The 21,458-nt window shown below is 41.4% G+C and overlaps 1 pseudogene; it reads left to right on the plus strand.

The window, feature by feature from the left end:
* The first annotated feature begins 6,794 nt into the window (after positions 1 to 6,794).
* LOC117718035 (iron-sulfur cluster assembly 1 homolog, mitochondrial-like) lies at positions 6,795 to 8,985 on the plus strand (annotated as a pseudogene).
* Positions 8,986 to 21,458: the final 12,473 nt, after the last annotated feature.

The following is a 21,458-nucleotide window of genomic DNA, read 5'->3' on the forward strand; positions in this document are numbered from 1 at the left end:
ACACACACACACACACACACACACACAAAACAGTGAAATATATACACATACATATACATACACACACATAATCAGTAATAACTGAAGAATAAGAGGTCATGGATTTGAGACAGAGTAAAGTGTCACAGAGAACTGTAGAAAAGAGTACAAGGAGAAAATGATATAAATAAAGTATAAATTCTTAGTAACTAAACAGATTCTTAAAAAAAAAAATGTCATACACTGACACTTACAGCCACTTTTACATTGCTTTGGGACAGCTGCTTTTTTCTTTCTTCAGACATGTTTTCTATTACCTGCCAATGAAGGTCTCAGACTAGGCTCTTTCTAGTTCAACCCAATGCTCAGTGGATGAAATACGCAACCAGTGGTCTTAATGTTTCTTTCCCATCTTGATCAGCTTCCTAGGATTTCTTCCATTGCTGGGTTGCCCATTAAATTTCTTCCTTTTACTGGTGTGAATAATTAATTGCCAGGATCATTAAGACTCCTAGCAACGAAGTTCTGTCCCACATCTCCTGTGGTGCAGCGTGTACTTCCTGGGCAGATGAAGAAATAACAGTGTATGAGAAATCTGTTCGCAATTAGCACGGCCAACTGGACTTTCTCAGGAGGATACATGGCATCCCCCCCTAAGAACAAGGACTCTGCTCTTCCACACCAAAGAGAACCATCTGATGTGCTCAATATTTAATAAATGAACTGAAGCTCTAATGAGGCGGGGATGTTGTACACAGACAGCTTTCTCTTGGGGGATTAGTGGGGCAAGCATCCTCCTGTGTTTGCATAAACTGTGCCAGTATAATTTAACCAGAGGACCCACCTCTTCCAGTAGTGTGAGTGTGCCGGGGAATCCATAGCTCATTTTTCACCTGCCTGGTATTTCTTAATGTTTGCTCACATCTCCACTCTCAGTTCTAGAGTCTTGGCATGAAAGATACAGCAGGAACCATTAGCCTTGCCCTGTGGTTGTTAACCTCTCTGTGTGAAGCTGATAATTCCCTCTCGGTGGGGAGTTTTTCCCTACATGGTGAAAAATTCCATGGGGGTCAATGAGCACAGGGAAGTGGGGCTATAACAAAACTTTAAAACTCTAGGGGTGGTCTGCAGATAGGAACAACACGGATTACATATTAAAAAATTTAGTAATTAGAATAAAAGGACTTTACCCCACTCAGGTGATGTGGGTCAGCCTGTCTGCACCTCGGTCACTGCCACATGGGCTCTTTCCCACCGTGAGCATTGTGAGTTTTCTGAACATATCACTTGGCACTTTTTGAGTAGAAATCCTCAGGAAGATGCTAGATCCTCAGGAAGATTCTAGATCATGGCATGGAGAAGAGAGGAGGAAGTGTCTTAGGATTCTACAGCTGTGGCAAAACACTGTAAGCAACTTCAGGAGGAAAGGACTGATTTCAACTTACAGCTCTCAAGTCACTCTCCATAACAGAGAAATCAGGGCAGGAACTGAAACAGGATCCTGGAGGCAGAAACTGAAGCAGAGGCTATGGAGGAATGGTTCTTACTGGCTTGCTTCTCATAACTCAAGGCCATTGACTCCTGGGTGGCACAATACACCACAAGATGAGGCCTCCCATGTTAATCACTAATAGCAGCAGCAGCAGCAGCAGCAGCAGCAGCAGCAGCAGCAGCAGCAGCAGCAACAACAACAACAACAGTGGAAAGCCCTACAGGCTTGCTTACTCAAGTGAGGTTTCTCTGCCCATATAAATGTAGTCTGCAGCAAACAGACAAATGAAGAAACATCCCCCAAACAACAAGGAAGGTGGCTCTTTCCAATAGTTCTTTGTTACGATCCCTGTCAATGATCTTTCTCTCCTATCTCACTCTGTCTAGTTCTCTGTCTCTATATTCTTTTTTTTTTTAATAACTCAAAACAAATTTATTTTAGATTTAAACTCAGTATCAAATCTAAGTTACCCCACAGTAAACAATTAGGCTCATCTATATCCACAAATACTTTGTTTCGCTTATCCTGTGTCATTTATTTATTTATTTATTTATTTATTTATTTATTTATTTATTACTTATTCACTTTATATCTTGTTCACTGCCCCCATCCTGGCCATTCCCACACAATCCTTCCCCCAATCCCTGCTACCCTTCTCAGAGAGGGTGGGGGCTTCCCTGGTTATCCTCCTATCCTGGCAATCAAGTCTCTGCGAGACTAGGTACATCCTTTCCCACTGAGGGCAGACAAGTCAGCCTAGCTAGAAGAACATGTCCCACAGTCAGGTAATAGCTTTTGGGATAGCCTTCGTTCTAGTTGCTTGGGAACTACATGAAGACCAAGCCGCATGTCTGCTAGGTATGTGTGGGGAGGCCTAGGTTCAGCCCATGTATGTTCTTTGGTTGGTGATTCAGTCCCTGAGAGCCCCAAGGGTCCAATTTTAGTTGACTCTGTTGATCTTTCTGTGGAGTTTCTATCCCCTTAGACATCATAATCCTTCCTCCTATTCTTCTATAAGAGTCCCCACGCCCTATCCAATGTTTGACTGTGAGTGTCTGCATCTGTCTGAGTCACCTGCTGTGTGAAGCCTCTCGGAGGACAGCCATGCTAGACTCCTGTCTGCAAGCATAACAGAGTATCAGTAACAGTGTCAGCGACTGGTGCATGCTCATGGGATGGATCTTATGTTGGGTAACCTTTGACTCAGCCATCAAAGTCTCAGGTCAGGTTTCACTACTGTGACTCATATAACTCATATAGAAAACCATAAACTATGTTATTGAGGATTACATTGAAAAGTTCAGCATCTTAACATAAGGAATAAGAAGTGTGGGGGCAAAAAGAATATCCTAAGCAAGTTTTAGTATCACCTTTCTATGACTGACAGTTTCTTTCTAGGTTTTGATGATTTTTATATGAGATGTTTGTACCATTAATAGGAGTGAGTGGTCATGAGAATGATGTATGTGTGCGGTTGGGGTGGGCACTGATGGAAAGTGGAAGTACAGTCATAGTAGAGAGTCAAGGTTGCTTATAAGACTAGGAATTACTTAAGATAATAAACCTCCCTCCGCTATTGAAAGTTTGGGACTGAAAGGGAATAATAAAAGAGTAATCAAAAATGTGCTAAAATGAATTTGATGCAAATGAGATGCATGAAGTGCCCTGGATGTGTTGGAAGAGGATGTCAGATAATTGGAAAGCATACTTTCTGGCCTACGCATGGCCAATGCCAATCTCTTCAAGAATTCTCTGGAGCCTCTCATTGCAGAACCATTTTCAGCTGAACAGGGACTCCACCCCCCCTCCTGTCAGAGACTTGTGAAAACCTATCTATTTTGGTGTTTGTTCTATTGGGAAATGGGTAAGTTCTGGAGATGAATCAGAATAAGGCTTGGCAAGCAAGCGAGCCATTCTCACCCAGGGTTTGGCCAAGCTACCTCATTCTAGCAATTGCCTGGCTGGAGAGTGGGTGTGGAGGTTTAGTAGGAATTCGGAACCTGTGTCTAACAAAGACCAGCTTCAGGCCATCCAGCTCATTCTGTTTCCTCAGCTTGGCCCAGTGGGTCAAGAAAATGAGTTTCTTCACATGAGACAGCTGAGTATAGAGAAAGCCAACTGCTCAGTCTGGCTCTCCTCGGACCTCTCTTTCTCCAGGTGCTCTCCAGTGTGATCCCCATAGACGTAAGGAAGAAGAGCAGCTAGTGGGACTGGTCACAGTTCTAAGTCACTGTAGGCAGAGCTCAGGTTCAATCTATAGAGTAACACACCATGTTTTCTTTTCCTTCCCTCTGTCCTGAAGCTGATTGGTTAATTGAGTCTATGGCTTTTGTTGGGGCCCTTCCATCTCTCTGTCTGTGAACACATACCATTGAGACAAGATCATCTATCTCTTTAAATAAGAAGAAAAGTTCATTTTTAGAGGGTCAGAGGAGGAGATTTTAACAGGGTCTTGAGCTATGTCACAAGATACAGTTCTGCTTTGTCCAGAGGACTGTGACATTGCCTCACTGGGCTCTGGCAATGCCTGTGCTTCTCATTCTGCTGCTCCCTGGGTTCCTCTCAATCCTCCCAAGGGCTGTTGGGTACAGGTGCTTGGCAAGGCAGAGTGTAGCACAGTCCTCCTATTCTTCGTGTACGCCTGGCAAAAATCACAATCCTACTCTTATCACCAAAGGACGGCAATGTTGCCAAAATTTTTCTCTCCAAAGGATTAAGTTGGCCTGATCTGCAACCAGGGAAATTGAAGTATGATTGGGTTTTAGATATGGTAATATGCTGTGCTCATGTTTATCTGGGTAGTGATAATCAGCCAGAATGGTAAAGCTGTGGGGATGGATTTTCGAAGGAACAAAAAAGGATTTGAGACTCAAAGAAGGCTTGCAGTGCTTACCAGGGTGGTTGTAGACCATGACAAAAGCAAGCCTGGCTTAGGGAGAGTTTATTGTAGAATCATAATTTATTTGTACAGATAAATGGAAGGTGGATTTTTATCTTAGATGAGAGAATATTCCTTTCTCATGACCAGGGGATCTGAGCCCTAAATCAGAGACTAGAAGGAAGAACAAACAAAGCAGAAAACAAAACAAACTGGAGGAGAGATGTTTGGGGGAGTATTTCTTAAGCCAAGATCCTTGGTCATCAAAACGAAAATGCTCTTCCCTTAAAGTAAAATTCGTTCACATGCACATTCGTACATGTGTGCCTAAAGCTGTCGATCGGCTTCCTGGGTTTAGGAGAGTGAACTCAAGTTCATGGTGCTTGTCAGGGAAAAGTTTGGTGACATTGCAACTCCAAATGGTGGAAAGAACGCCATTCATGGGTTTGAATTGCAACCATACCAATAGTCACTAATACCTTAGGTGCACTTTGTGTTCTTTTGGAGATCTGTTCCAAATGAAGAGCTAGTCACGTGAATGCTGCAGTACTTTAGTTTGAGCTTGCTATGCTCCCTCAATTTTAGCTAGAAGCTTTACTTAGTTGTCCTTTGTCATAGGACTTCTGCATAGTCTCTTGTGTTTGTTGTCAACTCAGCAGCAGCTGTGCCCCTTCTAAACACTGAGCAAGTTAAACTAAATATGCCCCAGGCCGTTGGCTCTAAGGTCCCCTCCACATTGCTGCAGTCCTCTATGTAATAAATGTCAATCTAAACTTATTATTTAAACCAACCAAAAGCCCAATTTAGGAGTTAAACATCTCTCAGCCAGTCAGATGCAGTCAAGCATCAGCCAATCACAGCCAGCCAATCAGATCCTGTCCAAATGAGGGAGATCTCAAGCTATAACCCTACACATACTCTTTTTTTTTTTTTTTCTTTTTTTGTTGTTGTTCTTTATTTCCACGCAGTTTACCAATGCCCTTTGTTCCCATCAAATTGCTCAGTTGTCTGAATCTCTTTTTGGTTCTAGGTGTTGCCCAATGCATGAATCAATCTTTGATGAAATTTTTGTTAACTCAGCTTATGAACAAACAGGCTTTCTTAAAGAGAAAGCAACTATTTGTTCATCTACTGTTTCATTTTTAAATAATTTTATTCTTAATTTTATGTGAATTGGTGTTTTGCTTGCATGTTTGTCTGTGTGAGGGTGTCAGATATTGGAGTTACAGACAGGTGGGGACAGCCTGTGGGTGCTGGGAATTGAACCCAGGTCCTCTGGAAGAGGAGTCAGTGCTCTTAACCACTGAGCCATCTCTCCAGTGCCTGCTTACCTACTCTTGACTGCATCATCTTTATTCTTTAGGATTACATATCCAAGATTCTCTCTCCAGCAGGTTACGTGCTAGGCTTGGTAAATGAGAGGTATTTTTATGAGATCTAGAAGCCATAAAGAAAACAGAAGTCATGCATTTCTGAGGCTGTGAGTGGCTGCCGTGGGGGCCTTTGCATATGATGGACACAGGGCCTCTTCAGTTTCTGGATCCTGCAAACCATCTTCTTGGATGCTGTGAGCATCTGTAATCATTAGCCATGCTTCCTTGTGATTCCAGCCCTGACAGATTTTCTGACAGCAATTCCCAGTTTTTGTGACCTCTGCCTGGGTATTTTTTTTTTTCCTACTGCGACACCTATGGGCTCATTGGGAGTTTCTTATGGTCATTTGACTAATGAAGACAAACTGGGTCCTTTGAGTTATACATGATTATACATGGTGTTCTGGCATTGGACAGGAATGGACTGCTGGGGTGTCTCTAGACTATGGTAGGAAAGCAAAAATCACCCATAAGAAGAACTTGAGAGATAAGGAAAGGTAGAGCTTGGCACTGGAGGGCGACAACATCCTTGTCTGGATGGGGATGAACTTGTTAGGTCCAGGTTAGAGGCTAAGGACAGTGAGAGTTTTGTTCACAGATGGATCTTTCAGAGTAAGTGTAGATCTACGGATAGCTGGAGCCTATGGTACTGCTCATCAAATGGTATTATCTTTAGAGTAATCTTCTGATGACTACATGGACAGCAGCAGTGGTTCTTAACCTGTGGGCCAGAACCCTTTTGTAGGGTACTGAATGGTCCTTTCACTGGGGTTGCCTGTATATTTATATCATGATTCATAAAAGCATCAAAATCACAGTTATGAAGTAGCAACCAAAAAATTCATGGCTGGGGGTCATATCACAACATGAGGATCTGTATTAAAGGGTTGCAACATTAGGAGGGTTGAGAACCACTGGACTAGACAACCTTTCTGTGAGTGGCTTTCAGCTTTCTTCCAGAATCATCCCACTACATGTGGCCATATGAACAGGGGTAGATGGTATTCATAAGCTCAACAGGATGTCTCCCTCACCAAGACTGTTCTGGCTGCTACTGTGTGGAGTGCCTGACATGTCAGCATGTCAGCAGCAGAGACCAAAGCTGAGCTCCCAATATGGCAACATCGCCCAGGAGGACCAGCCAGCCACCTGGTGGCAAGTTGATTACATTGGACTCTTTCCATCATTGAGGGGGCAGCGTTCTTTCTCTTCCTGGAATAGATGCAAACCATAGATGTGGGTCTGCCTTCCTTGTCAGCAGCGCCTCTTCCAGCACCACCATCTGTGAGCTTATTGAATGTTTTATTCACTGTCTCCATATCACATAAAATACTTTTGTTCTGATCAAAGAATTTTATTTTGTAGTTTTTTTTATATATATAAAAAGGAAAGAACGAAGAGAAAAGAAAGTGAAGGAAGATGTGTCCTTCCCCCTACCCACCCCCCCATAGTCACTGGTCTTATTTTGTGCTTCACTTATGTAGAAGGGAGATGCAGTAAAGATGAAAAGCCAGCGGTCCATATATGATATCATTTCTACACGAATAGAAGGGTATAGAAAAAAGCTTTCCCCCTCGATTACCTTATCAACCCATGATTAGGAGTCTCTTAGCTTACAGGTCTCTGTTTCTGAATAAAGAGCCCTTTCTCTCATCAGAGGGTCCCACATTAGTTCTTTGTGTATCCACCAGAGATGACTACTTGAACATGGGTTTGGGACCCCAAGTGCAGTCCTTGGGCTTTTCTCAGGGTAGGCTTTTAAGCACAAAGAACACATCCTGGGTTGATGTGCCTTAGTTAGCAAGAACAGTTAGCCAGAAGTGGAACCATGGAAGGCAGAGAGCAAGGTTAGTACATTTAGAGACTTTCCCAGAACTAGGGTCTTTGATGGATTAGGTCTTTGTTCTCGTTTTGGCAGCTGTTGCTGCTTGTGTGCTGGGTTTTAAGGTCTGAAAGGCAGTTCCATCATGGAATCAGTTGTGGTAATGCGTGAAGGCCTACTAAGTTCTGGGGCCTGCTATGTTTTTGCTCTAAGTTGACCCAATGATGTGGCAATTTAGGGGTGTCTAGGACTGCTGAACCAGGAGACAAACTAAAGGTTTGCTAACTTACTTCTGACCAGCAATTATCAGGAAGAGAACATGCAGCTGATAACATGTAAGAGAGACAGGGTGGCACGAGTCTGGGGCTGGGCTCTCCTGGTGTGCGCCATGTATTCAGTGGTAGAATGAAGTGGGAGTCTGCACCAGGAAATGACACAAGAACTTTCATTCCTTGTTCCTGTGCTAGGGTGATACCTGCTTCTATTTTGTGCTCCATGAAATTCAGTAAGGGAAGACAACTTAAGCCATGTTCTTGGGCTGCAGTGATGGGCTGGCATATAGGGCTTATCCCTTGGTTCAGGTATCCTACTGGAAATGACAGCCATGGCACTGCTGTGGCAGCAGGATAGCTTGAGTCTGATTTTCTGAAACATAGCAATGGCCTCCTTCACCTCCACCTTCCCAACCCTGATGAGAATTGCTTCTAACTCACTCACGTGATATGAGAGCCCTCCCTGTTTATAACACTCTGAGTGGCCTCTGTTTCACTGCCCAAACACTGCTGTACCCAGTCCAAGGCTACCTCCTCTTCCTGCAAGAAAACCCCCAAACGAAGCAGAAGTTAGGCAAAACAAGGCTATTTCCAGACTAGTTTAACTACATGAATGCGTTACTAAGGAGTCTTAAAGAAACCTTTTAGAGGCTGTGTCTGTGGAGAGAAGCTGAGGTCCCACCCTCCAGCCTGAGGTTGCGGGCACAGCGACGTGGACTTGTCAGCCTCGTTGGTCCACACCCTCATGTGGGCACTGAGCAAGAGGAAACTGCAGCCACTGACCCCCCTCTGCTGTGAACAGGATAACACAACTTCTTAAAGACAAAGCCTGAGCATGGGCACTGTGTAACCAGAAATCTGTTGCGTACCACTGAGTTTAAGAGAAAAAGGAATAATGGGAATAAATATCAAAGGTGGGTCTGAAAGTTGGTGTTCGAACCAGGGGCTGTAACGGCCTCTCTTAGAGCCTGGAGTATACAAAGACAAAAGGAGATTCTGATGAAGAAGTTATTCGAGCCGGAGTCCGAGTGTTCATCGAGAAGAAAGCACAGTTAACCCTATTAGGAACCGAGATGGACTATGTGGAAGACAAACTGTCCAGTGAGTTTGTGTTCATCAACCCCAACGTCAAGGGAACCTGTGGTTGTGGTAAAAGCTTTAACATTTGAAAGCTCAGGACTGCAAGCTCCGGGGAAGCTGGGTCTACCTTAGAGTTTACTGAAGAAATCATGTGATGTGACGAACTCAGAAGTTATAGTGTGTGGCTGCCTCGTGGTTGAAAAGAAAGCGATGCATTTGGAAATCAAGCCAACATGGTAAGAGATCCGAAAACATGGTATCTGTGCTCTCTGTAAGACACAAACTGAGAAGCCATTCGTTTCCTTGAGTCATTCTGTTCTGTACAGAAAACTCCTACCCTGCCCTTAGGCTGAGTGAGTCTCATGTAGCCGAGTTTAATATTTGTGTTATTTACTAAAGTATCTACTGCCAAAATGTACCAACTCTTAGTTTTATATGAATGTTGATGAGTTTGTATCATAAATAGAATTGATACATCCTTAATTTGTGCAAAATTGTATGAAGAGATTGAGTTATCAATGAAAAACAGGCCACTTTATGATAAAAAACAAAACCAAAAACAGACAAACAAACAAACAAAAAACCTTTTAGAAATGGCCAGAAGTGAGGATGGGAAGTTAACTCAGTGGGTAAAACTGATTGCTATACCACTTGGGGAGATGAGTTTGGTCCCAGATCCTGCTGTGGGAGGAGAGAAATGATGCCAGAAGGTTGTCCTCTGACCTCTGCGTGTATACTGTGGCACATATGCCCACACTCTTCCTTACATACACAATAATAGTAAATTAGAAATTAAGTGATGTCTGAGATGTGAGGTAGCTGTGAGTTTTAAGTATTACCCATCTTCAGGTTCATGGCCCTGTCAGCCATCTTGGTTTCAGGAGGGGAATTCCGATTGCTTAAGCACACCCACCCCTAGTAAGAATGGATAAAATTTGAAGTGGTTCAATTGTGTTCTTTTAAATCCCTCCCTCTTGACACTTAACAACACACCTCTTTTCATTTTTTCTCCTGTTAATAACTCACAAATTTATTTTTAAAATGATCTTAACATATGTACAATTTTCTCATTTACTTTTCTTCTTACTGTGTATAAATGCCTATCCTAAAGAGCTTATCTGTAAATTTACTTGACTTAAAAAGATTTTGATCGTTCTTAAATGGTCAAGATCCACTGCCTTCTTGTAGAGACTACCTTGCTGTTTTCCCTCCATCCACCTCTGAGTGTGACAGGGAGACTGTCATGTAAAAATAGACTGGGAGACTGGGGCTGCATTGTATTTTCTCGGTTCCTGCTGACTATAAACTCTTCAATAAGTCATTTCTTGTTTTTTTTTTTTTTTTTTTTTTTTTAAGACCCAGTCACTCCTGATATTTTTATTTTTTTACTGGGGACCAAACCGAGGGCCTCATTTTATATTAGGCAAATATTCCGTCTCTACATTCATCCCAGCCCAGTACAGTATTATTACTGTATTTCTGTACAGTAATAATAAAATGTCCTTAGCAGTATTAATGTGAAATAAAATACATGAACATCAGGTAGCATGAGTGAAGGTGGCTAATCTTAGAAAGAATTCTGACTTGCACAAATAATATATTTTCTTTTCCCACCATAAGCTTAGTTTTACCACAATGCCATAAAGTAAGAATGTATCTTGAGGAAAGCTCACTTTCCTCTGACAGAATCATTCTTTACTTTTTATATATTTGTTTTTATTTTATGTGTATGGGTATTTTGCCTGCATCTATGTCTGCCTATCATGTGTGTGCAGTACCCTCAGAAGCCAGAAGAGGGTGTCAGATTCTCTGGAGTTACCTGAGTCATCTCTTCTAGGCTCCCTGACTGACTTAAACAACTCCACACCCATCTTCCATTGTGCCAAGGTTATTTTGTTGCTATCCCTAGCTATGATAGAGGGATATTTTATCCTAAGGATTAGGAAAACTTGTCAATAAAACCAAAGGCAGAGAGGCAGCTAAGATGTTAACTAGGACTTTGAAATAGGAATGGGACATTTTGTTTCTTTGGAAGCCTCTGTTGTTTCTCTATGAGCCTTGCTTTCCCAAGCCATGTGGTCCACATGGCTTATTACAGCTTTGCAGCTTACAGGTTACTATTGTAGACACTAACCTGGCAAGTTTAACTAACCTGAGTCTCTGACTCTAACCTCATGTCCAAATTCTGAGACAGAAAAATATGGCTTGAATTCCTGGGTTAAATATGTAGAGACTTTCTTGAGTGGTGCCCAGCAGTAAAGGAAGCTAGACTAACCAGAGGCCATGTCCCTAGGTCTACATGAACACCTGGAAGGACCAGCCTAGGACTTGGGTACCACATTTCCCGTGGTTCCAAGGCCTGATGTTGGATGTGCCAAAGTCTGTATTATAATTTTGTATCTTCATCCATCTATTTGTAAATTTGCTGGAAGCTGTCCTGGACATGATGTACCCTGTGAAATGGATGTATATAAACCTTGCCTCACGAGGCTTGTGGTTCCCTTCTCTCTTGTTTAATTAAGCCTCCCAGTCATTTCATGTCACAGATATTTCCATTTCCATTTTGTAAGGAGGCAGAGAAAACCAGATTTTCTGGCACAAGACCAGGGCTCTTTCTATGTCGCCATATATGACAGGAATAAGTCTGATATTTTATGTATTAACTTCTGATATACCAATTATAAATCATTTGAATTGCTATAATCACACCATAGGTTCTCCCAGGCAATCCTTCTCCAAATGATTTCAGTTACTAACTATGTCTGAAACTAATTAAACTGTGCTTTAAAAGAGTGTCTCATAATTGGGCTGGGCCTTCTCCTCAGTTAGTTTAAATTAGTGAGGTCACTATTAATACAACCAACTCTATTAATAAATGCATGGTCACTTCCTGTCTATCTATCACATCCAACAGGCTCTAAGTGAAAATCAGATTTTAATATTTTATAGATGGGACAAGATTTTAGCTCCTAATTACTCATTTGCCAAGCTCTTGTTTCAGTATAAAGATGGTTTGGGTTCTTGTAGTGCTGAGTTGTCAAGAGAAGGGAGAGAAGTAAGAGTAACAGCAGACCGGAGGGCCACAAACAATCCAGCTATTCACATGCAGTGCTTATGCTGTTCTTTATGGATGCCCCACAGATGATCTCACTGGCCCCTAACCACCTCCAGTGAAAGATGACCATTTTAATTCTTCAGATGAAGAAACTGGTTCAGAAAGGCTATGATGCTTCCTCAATGTCAAGAGGCCATATCCTGTACCCAGCTCTTTTTTTTTTTTTTTTTTTTCTCCACAAAGCTCGTGGTCTCTCCTCTGTTCAATCCTGGGTCCAAGACATGTGATGAGGCATGGGGGAATTCTGGCATCTCAAACAGGAATCTGTGAAGTGCTCCTTTTCCATATAGAATTGTCCCTATTGTGTATCTGATTATTCCTGGGTTGTTCTTTCCTTTGTTGGAGAATTAACTAATTTACACTGTGAGCTGTTGAAGTTTGCTTAGAACCTACATTGAACTCCCTGGAAATCACCAGCTGAGGACCCAGGGATTAGAATTGGGCCTATGTCCTCCATCTCTTCTCTCTGTCACCCATGAAGTTTATTTCTTTGCATATACATAACCAGGGGAATTAGAAAGTTGATTATGGGATGGGCTTACTCAGATTAGTTTTGATTTTGTAGGACTTTTAGAAGGCTTGCTTGTTTTTTGCTTGTTTGGTTTTTGGTGCTTTGTTTTTGTTTTTATTTTTGGTTTATCCTATCTCTGACCTCTAACTTGTTCATTGTGTTTTAGTATGCAGCTAGGAGGAGCTGGGATAAAGGTCACCATCTGTATTCTGTGTCTACCAGAGGGGGGCTTTATAATCTGGGGTGGGGTGGGGTAGGAAACAAATGCTGTGTAGTACAGGCAGCCTTTCAGTATAAAAGTGGAGAGGAGAAAGTTCTATGAAATACGTGTAGCGTATGAAGACAGGACCATTCATATGGCCACCTATGTAGCCCTAAGGTATACACATTGTATGTCCAACATGTGCGTGGGTGAACATTTTAGAGATTACCTTTTTTAAAGACAGGGACAGGCGGTAGAGACCAGAAGATCATGTTCCCTGGAATATGTACTTCCTGACTTGAACTCTTTCTCTTTCACTACTTTGTAGTTTCTCTCCAAAGACTTCCAAATGTTCTTAAATTATTTTTTTAAAAACTACAATTAAAACAAATCTGTTTATCTCCGAAGCTTGTTGGTTCATTATGGATTCCGAGAATAGTTTTCTGATTTATTTCCTCTTGTTTGGGCTTCTTCTGGCCTGCTGGTGGAATTTGAATCTAATCTTTGTGATCAATTATAATTAATTAGGCTGTATTCTTCCCCAGTAATGGTGGCGATAGAACATTTATGGCGATCTGTGTGTTTCTCCCACTTTAAGCTGTAAGCAGAGATCTGTTTGCTAGATTGCTGTTAATTAATCGTTTAATTTGTCAAAACATCACAATGGGCTTAAAAATACATTTTGAGAGTACCACTTCTGTCTGCTACTTGTGAATCTCTGCTGGCACTGCGGGGCGGTAGTGGTGATGAGAGAGATAAGGTCTCTTTACGAAGATGCTGATGTGGGCATGGAAATCTGTGTGACTAGCTATTGTGCACGCAGTTCTGAGACTATATATTTATTTTTAGGATGTATATGCATGTGAGCTTAAATGATAACTCATGAGGACAAATGTACCATCTGTATTTTTTTTCGGATGAGTGTAGACTGGCAAGTTGCAAAATGGGGATTTTCTTCAAAGCCCACGTGATATTCATAGACAATAGAATGACTCCACATTAACCACTTATTAGTCATCTTCCTAACCAAGCTTGTAATGATAGCACTAAGAACATCCCCACTACCTTCCATTTTAAGTAAGTCTTTCCTCATCAAATGCTATTCTGGGAGTGCAGGGGCTAGAAGTAGACCCTGTGACATGCAGTGAGAAGAGGTAAGGTAGAGGGAAGGGGCCTAGTCTTGTCTACCACTCAAGCTGGATTGCTGGTCGGCAGAGTAATGGCTGCGGGTGGGTTGTTTTTCCAGCTTCTCAAAAGAGAAAATGGCTGCTTCTGAGTGTTGAGGCAGGGGAGTGGCCCCTTTGTCCCTGTTGGCTTTGGGCAAGTTTCTCTGGGCAGTGGATTGTTTTCTCAGATGCTCAGATATCCTGCTGTAGCCAAGCCAGAAAAGGTTGTTGCTCATTGTATTTTGTTTTTATTTAAACCTTGCTTAGCATTTCAATCTTAGCTTTATCTCTATCTGTAATGGCGGAATGAAGACATTCTGGCGGAATGGAATGTTTCTAGTCTGAAGGCCATTCCCAAGGGAGGATGGAGAAATCATTAGGAGCCCTTCCCCATTCAGAAAAGAAATGCAAATAGAGTGACCAGCTGTTTGCTTCCATTTTTTTCTACTCTAATATTTTCATGGTCAAGATTTCCAATATACAGGAAAGTTGAGACAAGCTATTCATACATAGTCAGAGCTGTATGTTTCAGCTGGAAAAGCAACGTGTCAGGGTAACTAAGGGTCATTCTAGTAGTTAGATCACATTGACCCAAATCCCAGTTCTACCACCTTGCCGAGTGGCTATGGGCTTGTTTCCTAGCCTCTGTATCACATTTTCATCACCTGAAAGTAGAGATAAAGATTGTGGCTTCACCTGTATGCTGTGTGAATTAAATCATTCATACATATACAGGTCTAACGTGCTACCTCAAATACAGTGAGCTGCATGTGCTGTCTAGTATAAGGATGATGATTAAACAAATGCAGGAAGCACTTCTGTTCCCAGCATCAGGCAGCAGGTGGCATGGATGACATAAGGAGCACCGGTGTGGTGAAAACTCTTCCCCAGGCTGGTCCTTGTCTATGGAGTTGAGAGTGAGGCTCCAGTAACAAGGCAGAGATGAGGGATAAGCAGAGATGATGCATGGAGAAACTGGCAACTGGAAACGAATGCCTGATGGTTTCATGGACTGCTTTTAGGATGACTTGGAGGCTCACACTCATTATTTCCACCACCATGGGAGTCCAGAGTCTTCTAACAACATGGAAGGCTCCTCCCAGTTCCAAATACCAGAACCTGGCTGTCTCATAACAAGAGACTTTCTAATCTTCCTCTCTCACCTGTCCCACTGTTCTTGGTGTATGACATTTGGGACTCTTCCCCCCATCCCCCCCCCTTTTTTTTTTTAAATAGGAAAACCTAAACAAGTTAGGCATGCCAAAAGATATATGAGTTATTAATCAGACTCTAAATAGCCACAGCTCCTGGACTCTTACTGTAGAGATAGTTGCTTTTGGATAACAACTTTATTGATATAACTTATTTAACATAAACCACATTATTATTTTTGTGGTTCTGGGTGGTTAGGCAAATGCTCTACTACTGGGCTTCTTTTCTAGTAAAAAAAGATCATGTTTTAATGAATATTATCTTTTAATATATTCAGAGAGTTGTATGAATATCTCTGTGTCAAATTTTAAAATATTATACCACCTTAAAGCAAATTCTGTACCCATTAACATTTAGTATCCCTGCCCCCCACCCCCCACTTCCAAGCCCCTGATAATACCTAATCTTTTTCCTGTTTGTATGGACTTCTCCTTTCTGAATACTTTGTATAAATGAGCTCATACAATCCATAGTTGTTTTTGACTGCAGATTTACTTAGCACAATGTTCTCAGTCTTCATTGATGATATAGGGTATGACTCAGAACAACAGACTGAAATGACCCCCTTAATTGTCAAGACTTCTTCCCACTTTTTGGCTATCACACATAGTGCTATTGTGGCTATATCTGTATAAACATTACAAGAACATTTTTAATCTCCTCTGAAATATTTCTAGCCACAGTCACCAATCACAATGTTCTCCCACATTTTTGAGCTTTTTGGAGAACTTTTAGAATGCGATGTCTCAGCATCTTCTGAGTTGATTCTGATGCTCTTATGAAGTAGCTCTGGACAGTTTCATTTTATACCCAGGAAATCCGAGGTTTGGCTTAAGTAACTTGTCCTCATTCACAGAGTAATTTAGAGTCTTCAAGCATCCTTAAGGATTCCTCGATCCTTCAGAGTGCCAGAGGGCATTTCTGGATTCTGAGAAATTTGTTCCCTGTAGAAAAGTTTTATATTTGTTTGTTTGTTTCTTTCCTTCTTTCTTTCTCTTTTTTTCTGTCTCAGTTCTATGGAGAATTTGAGAATAGAGTTTTTCCAAAGATAAAGGTTTGTGGCCAGAACCTATGGTTCATAGCCTCCTCCCACACCCCATTCAAATCCTGCCATCCCCACTTCTGGTTGTCAAACTTTCAGAAAGCTAGTTAATGTCCAAATGCTTCATTCTCTTCTGTGATATGGGGATAACAGTAGTACCTATCCCAATGGCTTATCAGGAGGACTAAGTAAGAGAATATATATAAAATGCTGAGTAGGTACCTGGCATACAGGAAGTGCTAAGGGCACTGTTTAATTGCTGTGTTCTTTATGGCTTATATGTTACTGTCTTGGTTAAGGAACCCTTTCTTACCTTGAAGCCATAATTATTCTCTCTCCAACAGCTTCTAATTTGCTAGTTGACTTGTTCTACTTAGTAGAGTTTTGAAAATCTTTTTGGCTGGTTTTTAAACTGGACTTCCCTTTTTTACTTTTTGAAGTTTCTATTCTGTTTTTAATATTCAGCAAATGTAAATGACGTATGCTCAATATTTACATTGTATCTCAAGAGCTTGGTATGTTTGTAGGAAGAACATTGCTTGATTTTGTTGCTCTTTAGACAGGGAACCTTTTTATTGTTTTCTTAATCTTTTTGTGTTGGTTTTAACAGAGATTTTAAGTTTGTCCTCGTAACTTTCTCAGTGATAAACTTTTTTGGCTTGGGCTCAAATCTCATTCCTCTAGATAGAGTAGGTGTCTACTGACCAGGTTCCTTCTTGTTGACACATTGTTTATGAACAGTTTTGTAGAAAATACGTGTTATGTGTTAGATGGGTTTTCTTCAGCAGTTTCTATGCGGGAGGTGTGGTCCTCCATGTGGCAGGGTAGAGAGAAAGTGGACCTTCAAGGGGGCGAGGCTGGTGGAAGGCGATTAGATACAGGTTTGCTAAACTCAGCAGTGTCTACTGCTTTTTCCAGGGAGTGTGTCAAGTGTCCTATGAGGGAAATAGTTTCATTGACTTATAACAGCTTATCTTGGCTCTCTGTATATCACATTCTTTCCCATCCATGGTCAATTTTACATGTGGCCTGCTCTTCTTACAATTTCCTGTCATCTTGTAACCCTATGTCCCTGGGAACCCTGGGACCTAGGTCATTAGTACCACACTTTATGGACTTTTCAGCTAGAAGAGTCTTGAGTCGGATAAATTTGTATATACATTACCTAGTGTTAAATGTTACTCTAGCAGAGAAACATCTAATAAGTTAGCATAAATATTTACCCCAGACTCTTGAAGGCTGTCTTATTATTCATCCTTGGATCTTGGGTCTCTATTTACTGCTTCAGCCTAGTTGGTGGTAATCCTTGCTACCTCGTTTGCTTGTGTGGCAAGGCCATTTCTTATTTGCCCTTTTTCTCTTGAAGGAGAAATTCTGATGAATGGAGGCAGAGATTTCTCTTGTTTTCCACACTCAGAACTCATGCAACCCAGGTTCTGCGTGGGTTTTGGGTTTTAGGGTCCACGGAAAGCCCGTGGGGGGAGGACCCGCCCACGCTGTGTTTCCCGCCATTCTTCATTTCCGTTCAGCTTTGGACTCTGTAGTTTCCTTTCATGCCAGTTTAGCCTTGGATTTGAAGTTTCTGTGTATTTTGAGCGGGTTCTTAGTTGCTTCTATCAGAAGTATTATTCATGTTAGTCAGGTTGTGCTATTGACAAACATGGATAATCTTCCATCCTTTCTCATATCCGTATTCCCACTTTCTTCGCTCTTCTTATTTTTTTCCCTCCCTCCCCCTTCATCCCTTCTTCTCTTGGTTTGCTTGTAATGCTTCAGCAAAGCCAGCGTCATCCCAGAAAGAGGAGGTAGGGAGAATAAAGGTCTTCTAAGGAGGTGTGGGATTTACCCGTTCTAGGACCAGCCTTTTTATTTATTGAATCATGTAAATAATACCGTGGCTCCTCATAGCAAACTGTGGCGCCGTATTCATTATTACATCTACTGTGAACTGGGGAATTATCATAAGCTAAAATATACAAACTTGCCTTCTGGGTATTTATAAAATAAATCACATTTATAGGAATGCAAACTGTCTAAGTGAAGCCTGCCTTATCCGTAAGCTTTCTGATTGTGTTTGGTCTCACTCCTGTGGGCCTGCCTTTCATCTATCTAATCTTTGGATATTCCAAAGTTTCATAGGCATTTCTGAAGTCTGTTTTTTTTTTTTTTTGTGGGATTATTATAAACCTGCTGTTTAAAAAAAATCTCGTTTTATTCTCAAATCTCTGAATTGACTCCTACCCGAGGAACTTTCTCTCTTTTGAGGATTGTGGGTGATCATAGGAGTTTAGTCTGGACAGCAGTTATCAAATTATTATTTTAAAAGCCGTGTGGTTATTATAGGTTGCTCTTAGAAACCGTGTCTTGGTAGGGTTGAGATTTTCTCATCCAGAAATGTGGGCTGATCAATCTTTCAAAAACCATTCATATGAATTTAGCCTGGAGCTAGCTAGCCTGTGATGTTCATAAGTCATTCATTTACCAAACACAATATCCTCTGTGTGTCAGAACCGGAGATTCTCTGATAGAGACTTGAAATGTAATTACGAAATACACATTCCTGACCTCCAGAAGTAGCTGGTTTAATAGTAGTGGCATGTAGACCTCCCTAGTTACTCAGTGTTCAAAGAGAGATAACGTGTCACCCTCTCCTTCCCCCCCCCCCCCCCCGTGTACCCTGGAGGCATGGCAGGTTTAATGAGTTTGCAATATTTATAAAGTTGTGATCTTCCCCAGTGCAGAGTAGTTTTGCCTTTTGAAAATCAAGACCTGGAGGTACACTGTGATATTTATTCAATATCTCTTTTAAATGTGATGCACAGTTCTTGGCGATTTCTGTTAGTATCTCTTGTTCTATCTTGTTATCAAAGTCTTCAATTTAGGCTTCTTTATTCTTTTGTAGTCCATGTCCTCTCTCCACCTCTATCCTTTACCAGGACACCTTGCTTATTCAATCTCATCGCCCCTCTTTCTGTGCTTACAACTGTTCTGAAAATTACAATTATTCTCCTGGTTGCTCTTTTGTGCGACCTCCCTCCTGAGTAGTTTTGAATCCTTTCATAAATGGAGGAGGGAAGAAAAAGCTAACTAGCAAGAGGATGGTTGTGAATAGTAGCATGTTAGAGACCTAAACAGTAAGTGAGAATACAGAACCCAGACCCAGGATAAAGGAATTATCTGTCTGGGAAATCACAGGGTTATGGATACCGAGCTTCTGTATCATTTGCTATTTTATAGAGCATGACTCATGGCATTTAAGATGCATCTTCCGTCCCGCCCTTGGTAGTCTAAATTAGCCAGCATGAAGTAGGTTAAGTTTTCTTCTGTTCATATGATGGAAACCTGGTGGTGCAGACATCAAATAGCTTTACTTCCCCCCCCCTGCATCCCCCCATACAAACTGTATATTACTGAACAGGGACATTGCCTAAAACAACTCCAAATAGTTGTTGGTAGGGGAAGAATATAAATGTAATGTCACCCTTTTCTTTACTTAACCACATAATTTTTCTATGGCTTAATATTTCCTTAAGTCTCCAGAATTATGTTAGATCTGAAGAGAGAAAAGGAAGGGTGAAGGTATTGCTCCCCAGTGTCTCCAGGAAGACCTTGGTCACTGCTGACACAGTAGCACCCTGGAGCTCTCTCAGAGATTCACTTCATCTTTGCTGGAGTCCTTGTTACATCTCCTCCATGTGCACAAAGCCAGATAGCTTTTCTGTTTTATGTCACTAGTCAAATGATGCCAAACCTTCCCTTAGATTTAAGGAGTTTGATGATAGCCAGGATTTAATCCTTTTAATAATAATTAGATTGAAATCATGTAAGAACTAACTTTTCTGTCTCTCCCCTCTCTATATTCCCATCCCTATATCAGGCTTGCCACTAACTCATAATTCTCGAGTTTTAGGGTCTCAAGTAGCTAGAATTACAGACATGTACCACAATGTGAACCTCACATGAGAATTTCTCAAACACTTTGGTAAAAAGGAGTAGACATTTTTATAAAAACTACTGAGCTATATTTACATGTGCAGGGACCATTCATTTGTATCTCAGCTTGTAGCTTGCACTAAAATGAGTTACATCAGCAACTTTTTACGTAAAATAAACAAATAAAATAAGTTTAAAACAAGTAGAGGAAATACCTAACATCTGTACTACAAAACATACTTATTATTATAATTAGGAAGTGGAGAGAGGAGGATTCCAAGTTCATGACTACCCTGGCCTACCTAGAAAGACTAAGGCCAGCCTGGGATACTGTGATTGCATTTTCTGACACTTCCTTTAGGGTATCCAGGCACTGCTATAGACCATGTGGAGAAGGATGGAGCCGATGGGTTGGTTGCAGGATCCTAGTCCAGAAGTAAGTGCCCTTGTGTGTGTGTGTGTGTGTGTGTGTGTGTGTGTGTGTATGTGTGTGTGTTGTCTTCTCTGAAGATTTCAGTGTTATAGTTCTTTTAGATAACATACAATGAAACAGCTCTCTTAGATGATATTCCATGAAACAGCTTGTGTGCATACACTTTAGGGTGAATCAAAGGCTATATATATGAACCTTGGAGAGTGGGAAGGGATTCTTCTTAGGGTCAAGTTCCATTGGCTGAAGCTTAAGGTTCTGGGGATACCTCATTTGCATGGGGAAGCATTCCAGGATGTTAAATTTGTAATTCCGCCAAGGACTATGTGACATTCCTCAGGTAGAAAATTGGGGGTCAGGCTCCCCAGATTAGGTGGAGAAGAGGAAGCCCCACTAAGAAAAGGGAGTCCTTCATTTTGTGACAAGCTCAGGAAAGCTGTCTAGACATGGTAAACTACAACCTTAGTAGTGTGGTACAACAGGATACATAGCAAGGCTTTATCTCAAGAAATAGAAAATAATGACTTGGAATATAAAACTGCTTAGTGGGCATAGTGCTTGCCACACTAGTGGGAAGACCTGAGTTTGAATCCCAAGAATCCAAGTAAGGCTAATGCTACAACTTATGTCTATAATCCCAGTACTTATATGGTGACATGCGAGGCAGAGACAGGATAATTCTCTTAAGTTCCTGGGCAAGATATCCTGACATACAAAGAGGCAACAAGAAAAGAGAGATTCTGTTTCAGAACAAAGCTGAAGAGGATGACTGACAACTGGAGGTATCATCTGGCCTCCACACTTGCACAATGCCTCTCTCACTCCTGAACTCACAGGAATGCACACATGCGTGCACACAAACACAAACCCCCCTAACCAAAAAACTTCCAGACTTCCACACATTAATAAATCTAACTAGGCACAAAGAAAAAAACACATACAAAATGAATA

The sequence above is a fragment of the Arvicanthis niloticus genome, chromosome 12 (assembly GCF_011762505.2).
Source record: "Arvicanthis niloticus isolate mArvNil1 chromosome 12, mArvNil1.pat.X, whole genome shotgun sequence".
Classification (NCBI taxonomy): Eukaryota; Metazoa; Chordata; class Mammalia; order Rodentia; family Muridae; genus Arvicanthis; species Arvicanthis niloticus.